The sequence below is a fragment of the Notolabrus celidotus genome, chromosome 8 (assembly GCF_009762535.1).
Source record: "Notolabrus celidotus isolate fNotCel1 chromosome 8, fNotCel1.pri, whole genome shotgun sequence".
In the NCBI taxonomy this organism is placed as follows: domain Eukaryota; kingdom Metazoa; phylum Chordata; class Actinopteri; order Labriformes; family Labridae; genus Notolabrus; species Notolabrus celidotus.
In genome coordinates this window covers 18,413,331-18,439,265 of record NC_048279.1, presented here as the reverse complement: position 1 = coordinate 18,439,265, position 25,935 = coordinate 18,413,331, and the positions used below count along the sequence as shown (strand labels likewise).

At 39.3% G+C, this 25,935-nt stretch overlaps 1 long non-coding RNA gene across 1 annotated transcript in view; it reads left to right on the top strand.

Annotated features, from left to right (window-relative positions):
• Positions 1-25,935, top strand: part of LOC117817081 — a 223,668-nt gene that overhangs the window by 94,539 nt on the left and 103,194 nt on the right. Inside the window, exon 3 of the long non-coding RNA XR_004632080.1 lies at positions 11,519-11,591. This is a non-coding gene — a long non-coding RNA (uncharacterized LOC117817081). The remainder of the gene's footprint in view (positions 1-11,518; positions 11,592-25,935) is intronic.

Sequence of the window (25,935 nt, the reverse complement as noted above, 5' to 3'; positions counted from 1 at the left end):
AAGAAAAAAACAACAACTGTATGCTTTGTGAACGCCAATGTGTAACTTATAATGAGAAACAAAGGGCCTTAGGCTTGTCTTTTCAGTTTAAGGAGATAAAACATATTTTCAAGTTTCAAAAAGAAGCAAAAAAAAGTATATAAGTAACTAATTTAATAATAAATATAATAATGTGCATTGCTAGCATCACAAAAGATGTTGCATTAAAACATCAATCCACAAGACTTCATCTGGAATGCATGGAAACGTGGTTATTTAATTTGAAGAGTTTGCCTACAAAATGTTTGTTTGACATGTTTTTTATGTCACGCGATGCACCAGCACATTAGTTTTACGCAACAGGTCCATTGATTAAAATCCTTTCAACCAATAACACTATGTCAAATAAACAGGGGGGGGGGATCACTGAGTTTAATGCTTGACAAAAAATATATCCTGCATTCACCAAAACATTCCAATGATTAGCTGAACCATTCATTTAGTTATTTCCTCTCCCTCAATCCCTCAACCCAAGTAACAGCCCTGTGTGATGACTGGTGAAAAATAAACAGTTACTTATGTACCCCCCAGTCCCACTTACCTGTGGACTTTATCCCCCTGAAGTTCTTCTTGAAAAATCACCTCATTAAGTTTTACTTGTAGCAGCACATTTTTAAACAAGGTGTTTGCGGAAGACTAAGCTTTTGTATTACCAGCACCATCATGCACACATGCTGCTAGTCAACACCAAATTTGACCCAAATACTTAAAAGTATTTTATCGCTCTACGAACAAATTTACCCACAACCCCCCACTGGTGGTATCTGCCAGCAATTATTTGGAGCAACCCCACAGGAAGAGCCATCTGTAGCTGATTTCAATTTGCACACACGCACATACGGTTACACACACATACGCGCGTGCAGGGAGATGTGTGCCTTTAAAATCTTTAATTGAGATAGATTGGGTCATCTAATTAACCCTAACACACTTGGGTGTCCTTTGTGCAGTACAAGTCTTTGCTGCGGGGTATTGTCACAAATCTTTAAGTCACCATAGAACTAGTACACCTGTCCTCACTGTCTTTAGAAAGCTTAATTAGGTTGAGCTCTTCTTCAATCAAAAGCCTTTTTTTCTGCTTTTTTTTGTAACCCTTTTGCAGTGATACGTTAAAAAAAGGAAATGTTAAAGCCATTTTTGTGGGGGTTTTTGTCAATAGTAGGTGTATTATCCTCAGGGGATCACAGTCATCAACATAGACCTGACTGGCTGCAGAGCATCCACTTGAACAAACATTTGTGTTTTAGTCAGAGTTTCTTGAAGTTAGCTTGTTTATGTGGTAGCATTGACCCCGTCTGCAACACTGATAGCCTAGCTTCCATGCGGTTCTTCAGGTGGTTTCTCAGTGGTAGCATTGACCCTGTCTGCAACATTGATAGCCTAACTTCCATGCAGCTCTTCAGGTGGTTTCTCAGAGGGGCTGAGCCAAGCGGAATTCCTCGTGGGTAATACACTAACATTTGATAGGTACCTCATACAACCCCACTTTAAAGTAAACTATCTCTCTCACATACATGTGATTACAAGGTGTGTGATTTGAGATATCACCACAGCATACGTATATGAGAAACGTTCGTACGACGTGTATTTATTTTTTTAAGTTTGACTGCTCCCCCATTCATTTGAATGGCAGATTTTTTGACCTATACTGCAGCCAGCCACCAGGGGGAGACACTCCGCTGAAAGCTTCACCACCACTCGAGGGAGCTACTCCCCTGGTATGAAGCTTCCATTGCTTTGGTTGATGTTGTTGGGGCTTTTCACATTGTTTCCTGGGATGACTTAAATTCAGAAAGTGTCCTTTTGAAAAACACTCGTGGCTTACCAATGTGGCATGGATGTTTAGTCTTGAGTTGCCGTTTCAAGAAGAGCTGGCTTCATGGAGCTGTTAGTAGTAAAGTATCCACCTCATTTTACCTAACTGATTTGTCTCATTTCAACCACCTGTCCATTGTTATCCTCCTGGCTGTGTTTTATAAGCATACAAATGTACGTGATCGCTCGCTGAACAATTGACCTCAACAGACGGAGGCCGTCTGGTCTAAGCAGTTTAGCAAATAATATATTTTATGAATGAATATGCTCAATTTGGAACTAGTGCCCTATTTGATGTTGCATTGAAATGAAAATTAAATAATATTGATAAAGTTGTTTTTAATCAGATTTTTTTTTTTTTTTACATTTGTCACGTACGTCATGTTTTTGTGCAATTCACAGCTCTGTGAGAAGTTTTTAACTGATTCCAAAATAATGTCACTCTTAAACCGATGCCTCTTCTTGACCTACAGCAACGTTCTGTTGTTGTTGCATTACTGTTCGTTATTTTGTTTATGTAGCTGCAAATTAATACATTATACCAGGGGTCCCCAAAGAGTGGGTCGGGACCCCCTGGGGACTCGCAAGACACAAATGGTGGGTTGTGAAATATCTTCCAGAATTTTTTTTTTAAAGTTATTTAAAAATAGTATATTTTACCCATTATAGTTAAAAAAATATCCACAAATATAGTAGCCAAATTAGCTAAATTTGAAATAAAACCTTTAAAATAGAAAATGTAATGAGTTTTCTGCTTTTCTTTTTCTTTTTCAAAGCATCAGTAGCAGTATATTAATTCATAACAGCATAGGAAACAGCCAAATGCTCATATAGGTAGGCAAATTTTCTGCAGACCAGCTAAATGAAGCCACATTATATCACTTCAAGTGAATATGGGGTCGCGAGTCTTTGACAGTGGCACCTATGTTTTGGGGGTGACGGGCTGAAAGGTTTGGGAACCCCTGAATTACACCATCACACTGCAGCCTGTTAAAAGTTGTCTTGAACCAAAGAAGAGTAGTATTGAAAAGAAGCCCTGTATTCCAATCATCTACTTCCACAACAACTGCACGTTTTGGCGAGAGCCATATCGGTACAACAGTGGGTGATGGTGCTCATGAGAAATGCAAAAACACTGCAGATTTTGTTCAGTGTTCTCTACAATATTCATAACATAAAAACTCATCTCAATGCCTTTTTAAGACTACTTTTTAGGCTGTTTATATTTTTGCCATGAAAACTTTTACATGAAATGATTCCACAAAAGCTATAGTCCTTAATCATGATGGATTATGCGTGTTCTGATTTTAGAAGGTTGAAAAAGAAAGAATGACATGATACAAAAACAAAAAAAAGTTACCTCCCCAGTAAACTACAGAGGTTTGACTTTGAAGTTGAAGTCTGCACATCTGCCTTTTTTTTTCTCTCGAATTACTGATAATAAGACCTGCCATGTTTAATTGTTGAGGGGAAGTGCAGCCGGCTCATCTTTTGGGGCCATTTAATTTGAAACGCAGTTCTTCCAGGCAGGGAGCGCAGCCAGAAGTCATGCAGAGAAAATAGTCTTAATTGTTTAATCCATATCAGTTATGCACCATATGGGGGAAATTACAGGTGCCGTGTGATGGGATAAACACTACTACTAAACAAATGTCTTAGGGGGAGTCTCCACTAGTTTGTGTCTTTTTAGATCAATTTGTCTTGGCTCTTCCCCTATTACACCAGCTAATAATATGTGCATGAATTAAAGCAGAGCATGGCAGGTTTAAAGGCTCTGCTAAAAGCTTAAAGTCTGTTTTCCAATATTATTGAATATACAGAGGACAGACTATTGCATGTGAGGGATTTAAATAGGTTAATAAGCTTCTTTTAAAAAAACAATTAATGTTCCATTGAACTTTTCAAGTAAAGAAATCGTAGTTTCCAAAATTCCACTGCAATTAAATTAGCTTTCAGTGTTCCTTATTATTCGATATCCAGAATATATTGCACCACTGAGACACCAGCTCATCTTACTATTCATAGATATATGCAACAATACTAAATGATCTGTAGGGCTGTAGCAGACATTTGTTCTGTGACCCTGGACAACGGTCGTTCCATCATTAGGACTTGAGGATTTTTATTCAACATGAATTATTTTGACTGAGTTAATGTGTTTCACGAATGAGCCTCAATTACCATATCATTAATCTTACTATAATCAGAGTCAGTGGCTTAATTGTGACACAAAATCTCCATATCCTCAAGGCATTAATAAAAGAACTTACATTGAATAGTAGAAAAGAGTATTCATGAATGTTCTCTCCAACAGCTGCGTACGGTTGTTTCCAATCTATAGATACTCATTTATGTATGCGTGTCTTCACATGTAAATGTTTATGCTACACAGTGGGTACCATTTCAAATGGAACAGGAAATAAAGAAAACACACGCAACAAGCATTACGTGCTGTATCTTTGAATGGCAGTAATTGTACCTTGGTCTATGGGTTAATGCTTGATTCTGAAAGGCTGTCAATTACAACAACAAGGTACTTCGGCAATTCTTAGAACTGTCTAGAGAGTATAACAAAGTTGATGGTTGAGGTATTGAAGAAAGAGAGAAAAAAAAGGAGAAAACGAAGTAAAGAGGGAGATGTTTTGCTATATATGGCACAAGTTGTAATCGTGTTACACAAGCTAGAAGTTCACTGCCTCCCTTAACTTACTTCAGGCCACGTCCACCAGTTTGTGAAAACTTTATGTTGATTTGGAGACGATGACTTGGATGATATTGTGCCAGTCTTTCTGTTAGGTATACTCCAAATGTCATTACTTTACAACCTAATGCGCCTGAATCTTACCAGTGTAGCATTGGCTTCCCACTTAGAAGAACAGCATGAGTTGCACCAGGGAACCATGTGTCCTTTATGAGATAACATAAGATACTCCTTTATTCGTCCCACAATGGGGAAATTCATGGAGTTACAGCAGAAAAGAAGAAGGTGTACAGTACAAGAATTTCAACAAGAATATATATAGAAAAGAAAAGTCCATCAGAGACGACAGCTTGGCCATAATTGTCCTGTCAGCCACCACCTCCACAGGGTCCAGGGCTGAGCTTCCCCAGTTAGTTCAGTCTTACTCTCCTGTATCCTGTCCGCCCACAGCAGGTGAAATCTTTCAAATGTGGCGTTCGTGTCCGGTGTTAGCTCTGTTAGCATGATGCTACTCTGCCAGTATTCTCTCTAGTGCTGGGTTAGCTCGTCCACCTTATCGTAGATAGATCTTACCTTCCTCATAACAGTGGGTGGAAGGACAGGTTGATGTCGTCTTTTTTTTAGCTTGCACCTCAGGACCAGCACGTGGTCCTTGCCTCCTTCTCCTAAGCTCACAGGAAACATCGGGCCTAGCATCGTTTAGCATTGATATGCTACGGGCTGCTAACAGCTGATCTCGTATGTAAACAATGCAACCATGGTTACACGTAGGATCTCCGGACACACACAGGAACAAAAATATTAAAAACACCACAGCAAACGTAGCCAGTTTGGTGTCCATGGCCAACAAATGAGTCATTAAAAGACATGACAGGCTCCAAATACAATGATAACTAAACAGATATGAAAAAAAGTTGAAAAAAGAACAACGAAGAGAGAGCCGCTGAAACAAGCAGCAACTCAAGCGGCGCTTAGCAACGGGAAAAAAAATTATCATGAAGTTGTAACTCTGATTTTCTTCTTTTTGAGTACATATTTACGTTGCATTGGAGCTTCATGGTATCAGTCAGATCTTTAGGTCACTATGGGCAGTATGTTTTACTAAACTGCCATGACAGAATTTGCTACTATGATGATTATGTAAATTTTGTAGTGCTGCATGTATTGGCAAGTACATGACGATGTATTGCCTCTCCTTGTAATTCTATATATTGCCATGCCAACATTTTGAGCGCAGCCTTAATATAAAGGCTTTGTTTTGTGCATACTTAGCCATAATGAGCGTGTTGGTTGATTTGACTGACAGGTTGGCACATTGTACCTGTTTGACAAGCCGCAGGCAATGGCTTCAGCTCAACATCTTGGCCTGTTTCCTGGGATGTTGAAGTAAGCCAAAGTTTATTTTCCAATATGGCGACTCCCATTGTTGGGCTTCAAAATGCCTCTTCAGAAACCAGTGGGTGAGGGGTGCCATTTGCCTAGCGGTCTAAACGCACGCTCCGTATACAGAGAGTACAGTCCTTGTCGCAGCAGTGGCTGGTTCAACTCTTATTTGCTGCATGTCTTCCAAAGCCAGTGGGTGATACTACATCCATACGTCCATGATTTACACTGTCTATGATGAAAACAAAATGTAATGGTCAAGTTGTACTGTATGTCTTCCCTAAGCAAGTGGCCATGCTCAATGTCCTTTATATTACATCTTATCAGGTTTTTAGATAGTCATCAGAAACTCTGGATGGTTTTGGCCTCCATACCATCCATAAAACCTGATGATAATCACCTCAAAGGGTGTTATTCCTTATTTCAAACAGCAACAAGAAGCATGTTACGTTCTCATGTGTAACAGGTTAACTTGTGCTCTATTTTTTACCATCTTGTTGCAAAGATGACAAAAAATATCCACCTTGTAATGGTTCACATATAAATGGAGCGCCTGAAAAACTCCAGAATGCACTATTATTGTAATGCTTTCTTAATTTCTTCTTCTGTGGCACTTTTAAATAAGCCTATTTTGCCCTTTACCCCATTCCAATTCCATTTATTATCCTAAGGGCAAGTTATACTTAATTATTTTTGTACATTAATTTTGCTCATGTGGAGCTGGAGTGCAATACATAACACCACGCATTACAAATTTTCATTACTGAGCAAGCATGCATGTTGGAATGTCAGGGTAGTTCACTATAAATTAAGACAACATCAGGTAACATTGTTGTTTTTGTTGTTGTTGTTCCTCCAATGCATGGTTTAAATGTGCTTCCTTTACCCACTTGTTCTGTTATTATTCGGAAAAAGCTGTTGTATAGAGGACCACTGACTGATAGAGCCAGGCACTGCTTGGTCTGCACTCTGGTCTGAGACAGCTTTCAATTTAGCATGTATCATTTCACACTGACTGCAAAGATCAGTCAAAAACATGTAATGAATTTAAGCTCATTGTGTTGCCAGACATTCACCCAAACACATCAGTTACAGGCTCCGAAGAATACACAAGTATACCTTTTGCTTTCCTTTTTTTATGCGTTGCTTTTTCCCCCCCATTCTCTTCTGACCAAACAGAATCATGCAATCTGCTCTTCAAACTCCTCTCCAATTCTTCAGCTTCAAAAAGGGTTTCGTTTGATAGCGGCAATCCTGGAAAGGTCACAGGCATCAAGAAAATAGACGGAATGAGCCAAGAGGATTTCAAGCTGTATTAATGAGGACCCCCTCGGCCAGCAGCCGTCTTAGAGGTCAGGCCATCACCTAAAATGATAAAGATTTATCATGGGGAGGCAGAGGCTGGTCAAAGCGTTCTCTTATCTCAGGCTCTGCCTTTTTACAGCAGCAACCACTGTCAAGAGTCTCACATGGATGAAAGACTTGGCTACCCTCCACCACTGTTGCAAACCTCCAGAAATATTCTGACGTCGGTAAATAATTCATCCACTATATTTTGTACTCTTTGAGAATTTTTGAGGAGGTGCGAGAACATTATGCCATGCTCTCTGTACTGGGAGACCCTCACTCAAAAGTAGGTGGTATGGCCCGTAATGAAAGGGTTTCTCTCTTTCACTTACTCCATTTTGCATTTAAAGCTTGTTTTATTTATTCCGGCTATACATATTTAAATGAATATTCTTGCTATATTTGACATAAATACCACATTATAGAGATGAAATACAAATGGTATTAAAATTAATAGATTTTATATCTTCATATTATTTATACCTTCAATAAATGCTGTAAGATGAATTATGATCAGACCTTTATTTTGACATACATCCTTGTACATGACATTACACTTTAATAGCAGCTGATCTGCTCCAGTAACACAGTGGTGCTGCAAACTCACTTCAAATATATACAGCAGGTCATGTATATGTATTTGTCTCAACCAAAGCCTCTCTGTGATGTTGGAACAGCAGTGGCCCCTGAAGAGAAAAACATTGTTTATATGCCAGCCATGGAGTTCAGTTATTTATTTATTTTTCAGTTTGAAGCTTTTTTCATGGATGCTGCTGCTGTGAACTCTAGAATTTGTGAAAGCTTTGAGAGAAATGCTCACAGCATTCATCAGGTTTGAAATAATTTCAGCTAAAGGGAAAATAAACCACGCCGGTGTGCTCAGAGTGATTTGATGTAAAACTAATATACTCAGCCCAGAAGCATGTCCTGCCCTGTTATTTACTTCTATTTATACTGTTTATTATTTGTTTGTTTTTCTCCTTTTTTGTTCTTCTTTTATATGACTTGGGTTTCAATGAAAAACACAGAAATACATTTACACCAAGCGGCAACCTGCGGTCTCAAACAATGAAGCCCATGCGGAAGTGTTATAAACTGCAATTCATCGAGAGTCCGCTTAAGGCTGGCTGCAGAAACACGGGAAACCACATAGACATGAATGGGAAAAAGACGATCTTTGCAGCATTAATAAACATGTTTACAGCCTGGTTCAAAGAACGGCTTGGCCCTACGAAGCTTATTTCTCTACCAGCACACACTGTACGGGGGGTGAATTTTTTTACTAACGCGACGGTTCAGAAGATATTAAGATTCCGAGTATTTGCCCAAATAAGGACATGACTGACGTGACTCCCGGTCGGGAACACATAGCTGCTGGCTCAGAGGCTCAAACTCCGCCCCTTTACGTCACACTCTGCCTGGTTGAGTTCTGCATTTCCAATATGGCTGCCTCCATCGCTTGGCTTCTAAACAGCGTTCAGGAACAGATGGGTGACGTCACGGATGCTACGTCCATATTTTATACAGTCTATGATTTACACATACTGCTTAGAATCATCGGTCTCCTGTCCTCTGACTTGTGGCTCTACATCTTATCCTCTGACATCTTTTTTTATTTTGTTTTTATTTTATTTAACCTGTATTTATCTAGAAAACTTGTTGGGATTAACAATCTATTTTTCAAAAGTCTGGCCAAGGCAGGAAGCAACACATTTCACAAAGCTCACGAAAAAGAGCAGCATACATATAAAAACAATACAAGAGCTGGTTATTTATAATACATTAAACACAGAAGTCATTCACAATTATAAAAAAAAGTAGTTTAAGCAGAACAACCACAGCCAGACATGTCTGACTCATGACTGACTGAGTCATTCAGACACCTCTATAACGCATTCAATGACACCAGTTCATTTAATTTCAGGTCTCTTTTTTTGAATTCATTCCAAGTAAAAGGAGCCACAAACTTACACGCCTTATTTCCCATCTCAGTTCTGACTTTAGGAACAGACAGTCAGAAAAGGTCCTGGGACCGAAGATTAGAAGTTCCTGTCCTCTTCTGTCTCATGTAGGTTAGAAGATTTAAAGGTAGCAGACTAAAAATGCAATTGTAAATGAGAATGTGCCAGTTATGAAGAAGCAGTTCTAGATGTACAAAAACTTAAAAATAAAGCTTTCCTGCACACTTTTTGAAAAACACGAGTGCTTCTTGGAAATGGCTGTAGTTTGGTAAGGTTTGGATACCTAAGGTGCCAATACCGCCTGGATAGGTTTAAGAAAAGATCTTGGCATGGATTAAAATAAGTGGAGTGACTCTTTCAAGCTAGTTCAGGCTATCAACTAAAGCTGCACTGTTGCACACTTGACATGTGTCATTCTCCACAATCACCTGATGAACCAAACTCCCTCCAAATTGTGCATCTATTTAAACAGCATCCTACCTTCAGGCCCTGATCAGGGGGTTAACATATCTGTAGTCATGCCTGAAACTTCTGCATGAAATAATAATCTGTTGAGAAAGATGAGGTCAGAGCCTGTACGCCAAACACCAACTTATTTTTCTGCTGTTTCAATAAACATTTCAATTTGTTGAGTTGTCTGACTGGAGTGCATTAGTAACCAAGGAACATGACTTAACAGCAGGCCAATTTTCATCAAAGTCAATATTGAGTGTGTTTCTTTCATTTGTTTGTTTTCTTGTTATTTTTACATTGGAATTTAAGCCCTTGCTTCATGGGTGGATTTACCTACCTTTTTTTTTACCCATCCTCAATTTAACAGCCCCCAAATATAGTGCAAAAAGAAGACATCCAAACTATGCCTTAACTAATCGGCACCTACAGCTGCTCTGTGAATTAGGACAGTATTGAGCCACAGCTCGAGTAAATTTATTCCATAATGCATTTTTACACTGATTAAGGTGTTTATTTGGAATTCAAAACACCCTCGCCAATCCCGTCAATTTTCTTTATCAGGCCTCTTTATTGGTCCAGCCTACATTACTGTATATTTTAAATAAAGTAAATATTCCTTTGGGTATGGACAGAATTCTCTATGGATCCAATCAAAATATCACATCTTTTAATGATTAGAAGATAGTTTCTTATGTCAGCTGTCCCCACGAGACCGTTTCAATTACGCTTAAGAATAATGAAACACATTCAGTTCATAGTATTGCTTTTCAATAATTGCAAAGCTTTTTACAACAGACTCTGGTCAATAAGGCTGGCTGGAGAAAAGACAAACAAATCAGACTGACAAAATACCATCTGAATCCTCTTTTTTTTTTCCCTGAGGCTGATGTGGTAAAAGGCTGGGTTATATGGTTTGAAAAGATTTGCCTCTAGCATCTTCGTGGTGTACTCCTGCTCCCCAAACAGGTTTGCTTTGGAAATAGAGTTCAGAAGCAGAGAACAGCCATCGCAGGCCACACCATCCGCTAAATGTTTAACTTTCCTAAAGGAGTCATTCAAAACAAGAACGGGAACTTGTCTATTGGGAAATACCTCCGGATTAGGGGGGCTGAAAGATTGAAAAAGTAATTTGAAAAATAATGGGCTTTTTAATGACTAAACCTATGGGACACCCAGATGTGCTCTTTGTTAATTTTCACTAGTGTAATGTAAAATTCCAACTGCTTAATTACTCTAGGACACACAAAGCAACTGGTTTTTAACGAAGCAATTATGGGAACAGCTTCTACTACATTGCACAACAGCCACCATTCCTCACCGGCTCCTTCCTCTGAGAAGCGCTACTTCATGCTACAAAGTTATCAAGCTTTTCATGTCTTAAGCAGTGATGGAAAACCCAGAATTTTTTTTTTTTTACTCAAATCAAAGGTTTGTTTTGGCCCCAGAGACCTCAGATCATTTGAATATGACCCAATTCTCAATTTCTTACAGAATGAAGTAACTTAATAATGAATTGTTCATAAATAATACGGATATTTACCAGTAATCTCCGCTTTTCTGACATTTCCTCGCTGAATGGCAGAGCAGTTTTCCAGGAATGCATTCATTTAGCAATTTCCAGAGGAGGGTGATGAAAAGGAATGGATGAATACATTTTATTGTTATATATTATTTGTGTAACACAGCTTTTTTTCCAGCTGGTTCTTGCAACGTTGCCATTTTTCTGTCTTTAGTTGTAGCCTTTAACGGTGGAGAAATATTGTTAAGGACAATATCTTTTGACATTTTACTTGTGTTTTTTTTTTGTTGCCCTCTATAGATCAATATAAAAATCTGGCAGCCGTCCCCTCCTCCATCAACCACCTCAGAGACTTGCTGAGGAGCAGCTGTTGGTAAATATCATTACTATATCACATGCTTTATCGTTGCTTTAATGGTGAAATATCAGATGCCCAAGCTCTGGAGACATTAACATTTAGAACAATCAATAAAAGTTGTACATTTTACAAAAGACAATTTCCAGCTGAGAGAGAAACTTGAGGGTTCATTCATTAACTGTGATGCCGAAGAGATCATTATGATTTGTTAGGCTTTTGGGATCCTAACGTGGGCTTGTCGTGGTTTTTCGATCAAGCCAGTGTGTTCTCGATTTACATACATATTACTGTAGATGACAGAAACCAAATGCATAGACATTGAGATAACAAAGTCCTCTTCCCTTAGTCTTTGTGTTGGCTATAAAGTTGTTTAATTCAGTTATTCATACGCTCAACAAAGAAGAAAACAATATATTTATATTCAAATGGCAGCAGTATAAAGGAAATGAAAATTGTATTACCATCCCTTTGTTTCACATCAATAGGAATGTCAGTGTAACTTTTTAATAAATTATACCAAAAGGTGCAGCACTTTCAGTAATGCATGGTTCTATTTTAATTTTTTGTTCCTGTATTTAATTTCCAATTGCAGAAAATAGTGTATTCATTCTTTTCAGTATAACATAAAAGTCATGGGAGGCTCAAAAGAGAGAAACTCAACCCACCTCGGCTCCAGCTTCAAAAATTAAAAGTGTCCCTTTGAGATGCAAATGCTCAAACAATATTCTTCATGTTGGATCTAAATTGCTAATGTACACAGTGTATAAGCCCAGTGTCCCCCTTTCAAGACTGGATATCTTGGAGACATGAACCTGATGGTGTTGCTGTTGATCAAAGGGCCCCGCAGTGTCAGGCCTCTCCCCCAGAGACTCATTGAAATGCATTGGAACATGCATATTCCTTGTTGAATGTTTATGTTGTCTAACAGCTGCAAACCTGTAATTACTCAACCTTCAGGCAGGACAGGAAAGCAAGACACAAATTCAGAATACACCTTTTGCAAAATAGAAAAAGAGTGCTACAAAACTGACAACTACCTGAAATATTGTTATTCTAAATGAGAAACAAAAAAGGGAACTGCTGCATTGCTATGAAAAAAAATGTTTAAAATCCACTTCTGGAAACCATAATTTTAAATTCAAGTGGTGTTTCCATGACACCCGGCTGTTCTTTTTGATCCCATACAGGGCAGCACCTTGATAGACCAACTATATGGATTAATAGCACTAGTTACAACACAGCCTTAGGCCCCCTGTATCCACGTTAATAGAGCCTATCCATTCCTGTCAGCTACTGGGGACTGATGGAATTGCAGGGGCGGCTGTGTACCCACACAGCAAATCATAAGCCCTCACATATCGCTTGAGCTTGACGAGTGCAATTTTCATTTAAAATCAAATGTCTTACAGTGAGATCTATCAAACAGAGTCTGATGATCTGTCTCTGGAAAGGCTCTTTCTCCCTCTCTCTCTCTCTGTGTCTGGACGAGGGGAATAGTTTCTCAGTGCAGGTTGCTTGTCTTCATTTCCAGCAAGGTGACCAGAACACGTACACACATCTTGTAACGTCCAATCTCACCGATGCTCATGTTTCTCTTTGTGTGTTGTTGTTATAAAAGTATCTGGGCAGAAAGAAAAGCATTGCTCTCCTGCAGTAATCCATCACTTACAAGTAGCTTATCTATCTGTGTAGACACCAATAGACCACCTGTCTATTGTGTGACACGTTAACACTTGTATTAACAAGAGTGGGAGTAATACAAGGGTCATATGTGATCAACAGCACTTTTATATCAATTAAGTTTACCAACACACACACACACACACACACACACACACACACACAAAAGCAATGTCAGTACATTAAATACTAATAACTACAATGGATAAATGTATGTTGGTTTAACAAATATACTTAAAGCATCCATCCATCCATCCTTCTAACATTTCCTCCATCCATCCATTTGTCCATCCAGACATCCATCGACATTAACATCCATGGGGTCTGATTGGCAGTGTGTCTGAGACCCCTTTTTGAGGCTGCTGGAATTTTACTTCTCATTTTCATTCTTATCAGCTGAAAAACAAGTGGACACCTGTGGCCTTGAGATTTGCAGCCGATGCAGAAGTGCTAAAAACTGCAGTTCCTTTAGTGTCCACTTACACACATTCAAAAAAGACAACCTTTACAGCAGAAATAAACATGTTTACAGCCTGGTTAAAAAAATGATGATAGTCTGATTAGCTGATTTGTCTAACAGCTCACATTGTACAGGGGGTGAATTTTTTCATAACTCAGCTGTTTAGAAGATATTAAAATTATGAGTTCTGGATAATTGGAGGCAGAGCTTACTTGACTTACAGACGGAAACACTGTAGCTGTTATCAACGAGGCTCAAAGCCTGCCTCAACTCCGCCTCTTTACCTCACACTAGCTTTACAGAAGTTAAGGCTGATTTATACTTCTGCATTGAATCGACGGCGTAGCCTACACCAGGGGTCTGTGTATCTCCTGTACCTGCGTAGCTCCCGTATCTGCATGTAGCTGACGTGCACCTCCTCCAAAATGTAACTACCCGTAGAATTGACACGGACCGCAAGCCTTGTGATTGGTGATTGGTCCGCTCGGTGGCATTGTATTTACCGCATTTACAGCACTTCCAGGATTCCCGCTCATTGGCCGCACATTGGTCGTGTATTTCATCTGCTCCTCTCTATTCTTCCCTTTAATCATGTCTGTATGATAAACAGCAACATGTATCAGCTGTAGGTTAACATAGCACACTCTGAACCTCTGTGGAAAAGTAAACAGAGATCGTAGCAGGGCCGGAAGCAGGAGACCGGCTATCAGAGAGACCACACTGCCCTCAAGCATTTCGGCGGAGAATTGCTGCACGACACAGACACATCGACGCACAACTATGTGGTGCTCATGTCTACGTGTAGGGGTGACGCAGGAGTATAAATCAGCCTTTAGGTTGAGTTAAGCATTTCCAATATGGCATCTGCCAAACACAGGTTTCAAAACTCTGCTTTAGAAACAGAGACTACGTCCATGTATTATACAGTCTATGCTGAAAAGTCACAAGATGTGCTCAAACATACTCTGAAGCTCTGATCTAACTTCTGCCTTCACCAGATGAAGAATATGCAGCCTTGTGCCCAATGAGTGTCATATGTCCAGGTGAAGTAGCCAAAAAAATAAGTTATTGAGCAATGAGGAACTCTACAATTTTAAATGGTTAAAGTTTGGTTACGGATAAGTGACACACATTTAGTGAAGAAATGTGGAATTGAGTCAAAGCAGGAAATGGGGTTGTCGGAGGTGAAGGCAGATGTATTCAACCATCCAACACACACCGACTGCAGCACTTCCTTCCAACTGCAAAAGTCTGCAGTCAGGAACGGTACATCTCCACTCGGGTAATCCTTGCTTGCTGGAGAAATGTATTTCTAGCACTCTTCATGCGTGGAGCCAGTATTTTAAGTGGCATTGTACTCATCTCATGATATTTCAAGAGGCTTGGCTCTCAATTTAGTCAAATAAAAGTCTTCTTCTGCAGAGATTTTGATATTCACAGCAGCTACTGTGGCTACTTCACTTTCACTCTGGTACTGCACGACTCAGAGGAGAAAACCTGAGCAGCATGTTAGAGCTCACATACAGAAGATTGATGCTGAAAACGTGAAACATAACTTCACTCGACTCTGGTTAATACAAGATGCAAGATGACAAAAAGGATTTAAGTAAAGCTTTTTCACATTCTGGGCTCATTAATTATCATAACTGTCATGTTCGGTGCAGTGCTTTTATTTTGACAGTGAGTGATGGTTCATTTTGTGATTGTGAGATGAAAGATCACATTGCTCGGGCAGTCTCTGTCTCACCTTTGCTAAAAGGTTTCCATAAAAGGACAGCTGTTTTGGGGCTATTTTTAATACAGTGTTTTAGAGCACTGTGACAATGTTAATCACAGGAGGCTAACTCTTGCTGTGCTAATGGCACACTGAGCAGTACAAAATCCCAATTAAAACAGTACCATTTATGTACTTCAAGGCTACAATGTAAGAACCTTGACAAAAGAAAAAGAGGACACCTTGAAAGAAAAAAGGAAAAGATGATATTCACTTCTGTCAAACTGCATATTTCTCCTTTCTCTAAAGCTAATAATGACAAGGTTGCTCTTTGATGCAGGCGAGACAGTTTTTCATTTTCCACTGACTTCAAATTCCAGGTATTTAATCCTCCCTGGAAATGCCAAGCTTTGAGGATGTTACCCCAACTGTTCTTTAGAGTTCAGTGCCTCAGGAGAGCAGAGCAAATATGAAAAACAAAGCGTTAGAAATTATTTCCTCCTTGTTGTTTTTGGGTTCGGCTCTTGTTTTCTCAATGCTTGGCAGCTTGGGCTTATGCTCACCTCTCAGTGTGAACGTGACTCAAAGCCACCGCCACGGTGTGAGGAGAATACGGAATGAGGAGGACCCTCTGCTCTCTGCTGTGATTAGGGAGGTGTGCAGGCAGGGGGAAGCCGTAAACACATTTACACACCCACACACTCAAACACGACTAAAAGAGTGACATGTACGCACACTTAGTCGCTGTTGCATTCACAGAAAAACGCAGACAAATGTCAACTCACGCACGTTAACAAAGCGTGGCAGCCAACAAAACAGCAAACAAATGAGGTTTTATCCTTCGGCCTGTCCGCATGCCCTCTTGAGAAAAAGCAGACATGCAGCATTTACTCAAATACAACCACAGCGTCATATACTTTTAACAATACTGCAGCCTCCATTTGACATATTGAGTTTACTGCATACTGTACAAGCCCTTAAGAGGCTTTTACTGGCTGTAGGGATTATACCAGCATTCTGAGGGAGGTTTCAAGGCCTCTCACCACAATGTCATTCATGCCTTTTGAACTCTTAAAGGTTTCCCTTTATTCTAAACAACAATGTGCACCAATGTTAAGAATTTTCAGTGGAAAAACTCAACACTTTCTCACTCAATGGCTTGTAAATGGTTTGAGAACTACTTTTCGGACAAATTGAAGTTTGTCAAATGATGAAATACCCACGCACAGTTTTTACCACTTGCGAAAAGAGTTCGACAAAGACCTGAACTGGACACAGTATTATGTACAGTTTATATTAATATTATTGTCTCCTATTTAACTGACTGCAATATCCAGCCTTACATTTGCATTGTTTCTCCTGGACTGTTTTGCAGACTCAACCTGCTGTTGAGAGCCTACAATTTATTCTAAGCTTTTATTAAGCATATGCCTTTCAGCTCCATATTTAAAAACCTCATCTGTAAGCTGAGACAAACTCGTTTTTTTGTACATAAACAGATCCAACTGCATGATAAATATTTAGGAAAAGCATAGCTGAATAAATCTTCATATCAGTTCTAGATGATGACAGTAAATTCCGCCCTCTTACATTACAAGATGTAGAGTATACATGTGTAATTTCTAGTCAGAAATATATCATTACACTTAATTTATGCCACATTTACCTTCAACGTCTAGATGTTAATATTATTCAAGATATTACAAGCTGCAAATTATGACTTATTTCATTATATTAAGTAGAAATGTCAGTGAACACAGCAAGGAACATTTTCTTCATAAGTTATCAACAGATTTTTGCTTCCTGCATTGGCAGACATTTGTATTCATTATAATCAAATAAAAGTTGAGAAAGTAGTAACATATAATATTTGAAAGATAATGTATTACTGGACTCGTCAGTTCAATGTAGTGTGTAATGAGATATTTGAATGGTAGTTTGACAAGTACATTCAGTATGATATTTTGCAGCGTGTTCTTTTCACAAGATCACCAAGACATGTAGTATAGTTTTCTTTGTATCATAAACCACCCTGAGCAATAACCAAGCTGGACTGAACCACTGGGACCCCACTAGGGGTGGGAATTGATAAGATTTTATGGATGTCAATGCCACTGTCAATTCTGCTTATCAATCCAATTCCTTATCAATTCTCCTAACGATTCCTGAGTATTTTTTGGAGTGGAATTAAAGTTGTAGTTGTGTAGTTCTACACAGTCTTCCGCACCAAAAGGAACCATTTTATTTTTCCAAAATTATGTCTGCACAAGACTGAACATGAACATATTCAACTTGAACATACTGAACAATAGGTTGACCTCATTCTTGGCTGCATGAGTCCAGACGTGGCCCCTGAAGCCTTGATGAAAATACTTAAAATTTGGAGAGGAAAACACTTTTCCTCCGGGGGTCATTGCGGAGGTATTTTACCCGCTCTTGGTGCCTCATTTTCGGGCGGTGAGTCCCGACATGGCCCCCGTAGCCTGAAGGAAAATAATTTGAATTTGGAGAGGAAAAACGCTTTTCCTCTCCATGTTTCCTTGTGGTTGAAGGAGTTCTGCGTCATAGAGTGTGTGACGTAATGAAACGTACCACGACGTGACGTCATGCTGGAAAATGAATCGTTAAGAAGAATCGATAACATTTGAGGTGTGCAATTCCGATGGAATTGACCAATTGGAATCGGTTCTAAGTCGGATTCGGTGTTCGATCCCCACCCCTAGACCCAGCTAAACAAAATGTTGATTACTTGGGTCGTTGGTTTACTCTCTACTTGGTAAACAGGTTTTGCAATTCAAACATGTGAAAGTACTGACAACACACTCAAGATTAGGGGTGCGTCAAAGCCATTCATTTCCAAGACATCAAAACAGAAATGTAAGTTCCAACTAGTTTTGTGTGTTTTTAAGGAGAACTTTCAGGTGAATATGAAACACCTATGTCAGTATTTTTATGGCAAAAAATCTGCTTCAAATTGTAACAAAAGATTTCTTCATACCTTGTCCAGAGCTCACAATACTGACAACAGGTGTAACTTTGAGTGTTGCCTGACAAATAAAGAGGGCATTCTTTTTATGAACTTTGTCCAGGTGCAGGGCAAATATCAGTCCAAAAAACCCCAAAAAACCAGCAGGTCTGAATCAGGCTGGCAGGTTCATCCTCACTACACTCCCATCCAAGATGATCCCCTCTCTGTATTGCTGAGCTCAAGTCGTGGTCCATACAGAGTCTCCAAGGTTGTTCGACTGAACAATTATTGGTCAGTTGGATCCTAACAGAGAAGGAAACAGGTTGACATGAAGAGGACATAACTATGTCAGTAAGATGCTCTGCTGTCAACCAAGAAGTATTTCAAACTGACTATAAAGTATTCTTTAAAATAGGAGCCAAAGTGTGGAATACATTGAACACTGTCTAAATTATTCTGCAATTAGTAGATGTCAGTTTTCATTAATGACTTGACATGAAAATGAATCAAAAAGTATTTGACACTTTTCACCAAAATTAGCTACTGACAGAGAAAATCTTAAATAAATTGAATGGTTAATTTCTTAAAGATGACAGGCAGTCCCTAAAGCAAAGGCTATGTCTTTTGGCTTACTTGTGGACAACAGTGGACAAACATAATAAGGATGCTAAATACATTTATCTGATAAATCCTTGAACATCCAGACCATTTTATATCTCTAGGATACAGATATCCAGATCTGGAAATAACATGAGTGGGCAAGAGGAGATGACATGAATGGAGAAGAAAGAGGGAAAGGAAAAGAGAGGAAGGAGCAGCACCAACTGGGATCACAGGACAATGTATGTAGGCTATGAGAGAAAACGAGAAGATCTGATCATTTAGAATAAGAGGACAGAAGAAGAAATAATACAGAACAGATACGAGATGAGAATAAGAGGACCATAAAACTCATGATGGATTAAGGTGGGGTCAGACTGAGTCTTACCCTGTCTTGAAGTTGGGTCTCTGTTTATAATTTGACATAGAGTGGTCTAGACTTCCTAAGTTTGTAAAAGCGTCTTGAGATAATGTTTGTTGTGATTTGGTGCTATACAAATAAAGATTGATTGATTGATTGATAAAACTCTGGGTAAAACAGTCCACCGAAGAATTTTCCCCGCCACTCAGTCAGACCTATAACCAACTGGGAACATATGTGTAATGTAGGGTTCAGATAGTGGACTCACGTTAAGCTGCCAAACTGTGCCGCACTGAGATGCCATCTGTGCTTGTATACATCGGGGTAGCAGAGCAGTATGGCGTCACCATCATTCCCTGCTCCTGGCAGGTGGCAGTGCTACAGCTTAGATGCTTCCTATGGTCAGCTTCTCAGGCCTATAGTTATACAAATATTTAAACAACTTGTTTAAATATTATATTGATTATTATGGTGCTAACTACATTTTGCTGTTAAGTCAACTAAATTTCCACATCCCTACTCAAGATATAGACTAACTTTTAGTAGATAATTCGAGAAAGTTATCTAAAACTCAATATTGTTGACTTGGTTGTTTTTAACTCTGTGTCTTGGCATCATTGCAGACCAGGGAGACTTCTAGGATTTTCACCAAAGATGCACTTCATGATGACAGCAACAATCCTTGCCTTATGACCAAATTCCGTCTGTAATGATGATTTGAGTTGGGCCCAATCAACCCTATCTTCCTTCTGTAATAGCCGATGAGACTTTGATTTAAGAGCTGTAATTGGTTTCCAGTAGGGCACAGTGTCAGTTTCTCTATTCCCTGGTAGCCCCCGTGTACAGTTTAAGGACATGGCTGCTTGTCACAAGTGCAGGCTTGACTGGTCAGGGAAGAAGATATCCACTGGAGACACTCTGGCTCTTCTGGCACGACTCTCTGTCCGTAATGGCCTCCATTCACAGGCTCTTCATGAAAGGTTTTACATGGGAGCTCCAAAGGCTAATTGGCCCGTGGAGATCAAGCTTATTGTTAGTTCTGCATGGCTTCCAGCAGCCATAGCTGCCATATGAGTGCCTAATCACCATAGGGCTCCACACCTGACTAAACAAAGAGCACTTTTCTTAATTCCAAAAAAAAGTGACTCTCATTCCTTATCTTTTCTCATTTTTCTCCACCCCCTCTCCTCTCTTTTTCTCTTTCCTTCAGTCTCTTCTGGCTAAGATGATATAACAGGTCAGGAATTACTGTATTAATACCTATGGATTTTATTTTTAATTAAACTAACACTATGCTTCAATGCTTTAAGCCAATCATCAAATGACTCCACTGAAAGCCCTTGAGGTGGAGCCAGTTGCTTGTGCTGTAACTCAGTATTGTTTCAGTGTAAACACTTAAAGCTCTGTGATTGCCCTGTTAAAGAACAAAATTCCATCGATTTCTCTCAGGAAAAAGTCCCTGTTGTATTTTAAACCTACATTTGTAATAGTACTTTTTTTTTTCTTAAAGGTGAGAAAAGGAAGTAGACTCTCGTGTCACCTAATTTTTCTGGACACAGTATCATTACCTCTAATTACCCTTTAACTGAGGATATAGCAGTATAAACGAAAACGTGGCATGAAACACTTTTTTCATCGCAGTGAGGCTACATACCACGGATACCTGGGATGACTCAGAAATAGTGAAATTCCCCAGAGGTTCAAGTTTAAATTGCTGAATGCATAAAAGCCTGCTGCAATATCAAAGGTTTGTAGAATGTCATTGCGCTTTAATATCCTTGTCTGTCATTTTGATTTGAATACACACCTGATTGCTCCGCACTGATAAAGCATTCATGCACCACAGGGCTCCCATTGTAAAAACACTTCAACCTGCACAAGCTCTGCTTCTATAGTGGGCAGGGGGATGTTTTGTGTGCTGATGTGCCATGAGGATATTTCTTTCATCCTATAGTGCACAATCGCATTCTGTTATGAGGAGCTGTTGCAAAGAAAGCAGAGTAACTGTAATTATTATGAAGCATTCTTCATGTTTTTTTTTACTCACTTTAAGTAAATATAGTGTAAGTGAAGTGTTAAGGGTAAGTATATGAGCCATTTCCTGGAATGAGACTTAAAGTTTCAAACTTACAGAGACATAGCTCGACACCAGCACACACGTGCCCATGTGGGACATGCTCATTACAGTATTCATGATCTATACTTATAAGTTACATAACCTACCACATAGCTCCTAATGTCCCTAATGGCCCAGGCATGAAGATGGAAGAGGATAGATGGGCAACAAGTTCAAGTTGGCATCTCCCTTCACCGGTGTTTCATCAGGTTAGGCGCGATCACCTCAGAAAGGCTCAGCAGTTAGCTTTGGCACCCCCTCTCCATACCGGATGTCACCTCTCATAAGACACACACACAAACATACACACAAATAAATAAATAAATAAATAAAGGAAACAAGCCTGTTTAGAGATGTCAGATAGAAGACAAGAGAGGCAGTGTCAGGGTGAAAAGCCTGGCTCAGGCTCATCCTGCTCAGGTCAGGTTGTACGCTCTACCTACCCCTACTCCCCCATTTTATTGTGAGAAGAGAGAAAAGTGTGAAGAGAGATGTTTAAAAAACAGGAAAGGCAATGTGAGGGATATAATCCTGTTTGGACCATACGATTTAGCCCCGTCAGATAAGGCTGTACACTCTACCTACCCCACTTCCCCATTTTCATGCGAGAAGAGAGATAAATGGAAAGACATACTGAGTGTTGATGTCTAATAGCATATGAATCAGCCTCCTTACTAATTGATGAGATATTTGTTGTTTTCATTCAGCATGTTAGTGGATCATAAGACATGCAGGAGACAGGAGTGGTCTGTTAAGTAGCTCATTATGCGACAAGGCTCCATTTAGAAAGGATACGGAGTCTCTGCAGGAAGAGGTATATTTAGTCCTTTAACTATTGATGACTCACTCACTAACCCCATTGATCCATGTATAATTTAATCTGCTCCACTCTGATATTTAATCATTAATATTTATCACAAATGTTCGTTAAAGGCTTGAAAGAAGTTCTTTGAGGTGACAAGTACCGCATAAGTGGCAGTTTTTGACACCAGACTTCCCTTTTCTTTTCCTGAAGAGTAAACAGCAGGGAAACAGGGGATTTGAATTCAGTTCCTCGCTGCTTTCACCGTGGGGAGTTTGAAGATTTGTCCTTAAGAGGAGCGTGTTAGAATGTCTTTTGCAAGATGTTTAAGGACGAGACCTTATGCTGTCTTTGAAAATGTGAATACAAAAACCTCTGCTCAACCTCTTTGGTCTCTGTTTGATCCCATGCTTGTTAGCTTGACTTTTGTTTAAAGCAGATGCGGCACTGCTGTGTACGGTGTGTATCACTCTAAGCAGCCTGAGGTCACCGTTTGAACAAAAGACTGCCGGACACAAAGTGGAGGCTGTGTGGTCAAAAAGAGAAAAAAGAGAAAAAAAAGCCACTTTGTACACGCCTCAATTACTTTCAATCAGCGGGAAAAAAATCCAAAAAGCCAAACAGTATAAAACATCTATCACCTCTAACCGCTCTGGAGGCAACAGTCCAGCACTGATTTATCACAACAGCATCTCAAATAATTGGAGAATAGTCCAATGAACACAAATGCTATTTCACCTGAGATGATTTCCACAAACAAAGAGATATATTTAAGACGGTCTGCCATTGAATACTCATTAAGTTCAAGTAATTTGTGACCTAATTGGTACTTACTGCACAATAGTGCTACAAAATTACTTTTGGATTGAACAGGGGGCATTAAATTAACACTTTAAAGCAACATAGGGGATTAGCGCAGTTCAACAACAATGCATTTAAAATTATATTAAGAAGTGAGTTTTCATCTTAATTGTGCAGTCATCTCATTAATGAGTGCAATGGATGACCTACATAACGAAGAGTACTTTTGGGGAGGGGGATTCTTTATTTCAGATAATGAGAGTTTGTCTCTTAGTAACACAAGTGAGTCTTTTATCCCCCCCAAAAAACCTCTTTTCCATTTTATTTTAGAAAATTGCAGCTGCTTTCTGCTTCATAAGGCTTCACTCTTGAAGCAGGATAACTAGGAATAACCAGGCAAATCATTTTAATCACTTATAATGACTTAAAACATATATTTGATTATTTAAAGCAGAAACCAGCACGTTTCAGCTAAACAATCCACGTGAATAACAGAACAGACAAAAATACAGCGTGTTTTAATCGATATAATTGCATAGCAACCAGCCACACAAGTAAGAATGCTATTTATACCTTTTCTCTGTAGTTTAAGCCAAATCACCATGGTGTTTTCTCATTTGTATTTGCCCAATGCTAAAGACACAAGCGGTGTGCTGTATCTGATGGGGAAGCATATTCAATTATTAACTGATCTACCTCTGCTGGTTCCCATTTCCTCACAGATAAAAAGGCCTATTAGACGTATTTCCTCCTTGTAGATAGAATGAAATATCATGTCTTTTAATGGATAGGCCTATTTTAATCTCCCACATTAATACTTTAGTATGCAGGATATTATTGTTCTGTACCAATGACTATAATTAGTTTTGTTTAATAATCTCTGTCAATCCTAAAATTGCTCACTTGCTGCGTTCCACATCTCGCTGGAAAGATCATTAATTCCAGAGTCTTTATAACGTGGTGGGATGAAGATCGCCCATGATTAGATGAACTGGTGAACTGGGAGTCATGTTTAAGGCATGAGATAAGAGGTTAGCAGCATACACATAACAGCATGTTGTTTTTTCCTCAACATAACGTGGATGGTGTTATTTCTCAAGGCCTGAGGCATGAAGGGAACAGATAATGACTGAGGAATGATCCTCCTGGAAGACAAAACACTGAATAAACATGGAGTTTGCATGCATATTAGAAGATATATAAAAACCATTAAGGGAGACTGACAGGCAAGTTTAAATCAGTGATTTTACTCTGCACGTACTCCTGCCAGAGTTCTCTCCTGTACTTTACAATGTGTTATAATATGGGACGCCTACAGCCAAGGTCAATTTGCCATTCATGGCTCACAATTCAACAAAAATGTTTCTCTCTGGGTGAAACCCTTGAGTTGATTTCTTGATCTGTTCACTAACATCTTTTATATTGTGAAAGCTTGTCCTTAACAAGCACATACTTTAAGTTTATGAGTAGCTGAACAAAATAACAAAGGATGAAATATCCGTGACCTGCAAAAATGTTGCACAGATATGTCAAGAAACTATGCAAAAAGTTAAGTTTGTAAGTTTAACTATGTGGTGTTTTAGTTCAGCTTAGAGAAGAGGAGGGCATGTGGCTGTTAGCTAAAAGTGTCTGCAGTACTATAACATAATGTTTCCCTATAGGGTTATTGATTACATCCAGTAGCGTGCTTGTCAAGTCATTTTGCTGCTTATAATTTCAGTAGAGCTCATTCATAAAAAGAGTGAACCTGGCACTTTCTAAGAAAATATTTTGGGCAGAGGACAAAGAACACTACAAATAACTATTGCTACTTACATAAATATTAGACAAAATAAGACTTTGATGAAAACAGCCTTGAGTGACTGCCAGTTCATTATAGGACCAACACAGACAAATACATCCACATTCATGTTCATAAAAAGTTTACAGTTCGCTCCGACAGCAGGGAGAAACTGAAACAGAAAGTTGTTGAGCAGAGTTAAAACTTATTTTTAGTACATTCAGATACCTGTGAATGGATTATCACTCTCTCACAATTGTTGTCAACAATCACAGAACCTGATACAACCACCTCCTGGCATCATCATCACCCGCTCTCTCTTGTCTCCCTGCCTCCTCCTCTCCTCAATGGCAGAGTCAAAATGGCAAAGCCCTCCAATCACATTACTGTATACCCAGGAACATTTAAATGCTAATGTTATAAGCTCACATGCCTAATATGATAAGCTGACAAGCTTATTATAAGCTCTGAAGTTTTAAGAGTTTCCCCCATTAGTTATCACAGGAGGCATTAAATTGCATCGCTGCACTGTGCCAGAAGGTATGGAGTTAAATTCCCCAGCAGAAGAGATTATTTTGGCTGCTTTCTGTCAGCACTGTACGGCGACAGGATCGCACATGATGGTTAGTCAAGAGACAGAGAGCGCAGCGCAAGCGGTTTGAGCTCAATGTATACCTGTGTGAGTGTGTGTGTGTGTGCACGTGTGTGTTGGTGTCGAGAGGATAGTTTATCCAATGGAGAGACGCACCACAGCTGGGTGGTCTGTTATCCCTCCACTCTCTCAGTTCTGATGACATTAAACACGACAGGTAGCACCCAGGCTCAAAGCGCACACACACACACACACACACACACACACACACACACACACACACACACACACACACACACACACACACACACACACACACACACACACACACACAGAAATATGCTACAGTAGTAACAACTGAAAAAAAAGGTTCCACTTTTTTTTTTTTCATGTGGATAAAAGACAAAGACTTACTCCAAATTCAAGCTTTCAGTGTTTAACTCAAATCAGTAACACGTTATTAACCCCAACCCTGACCCTCCATG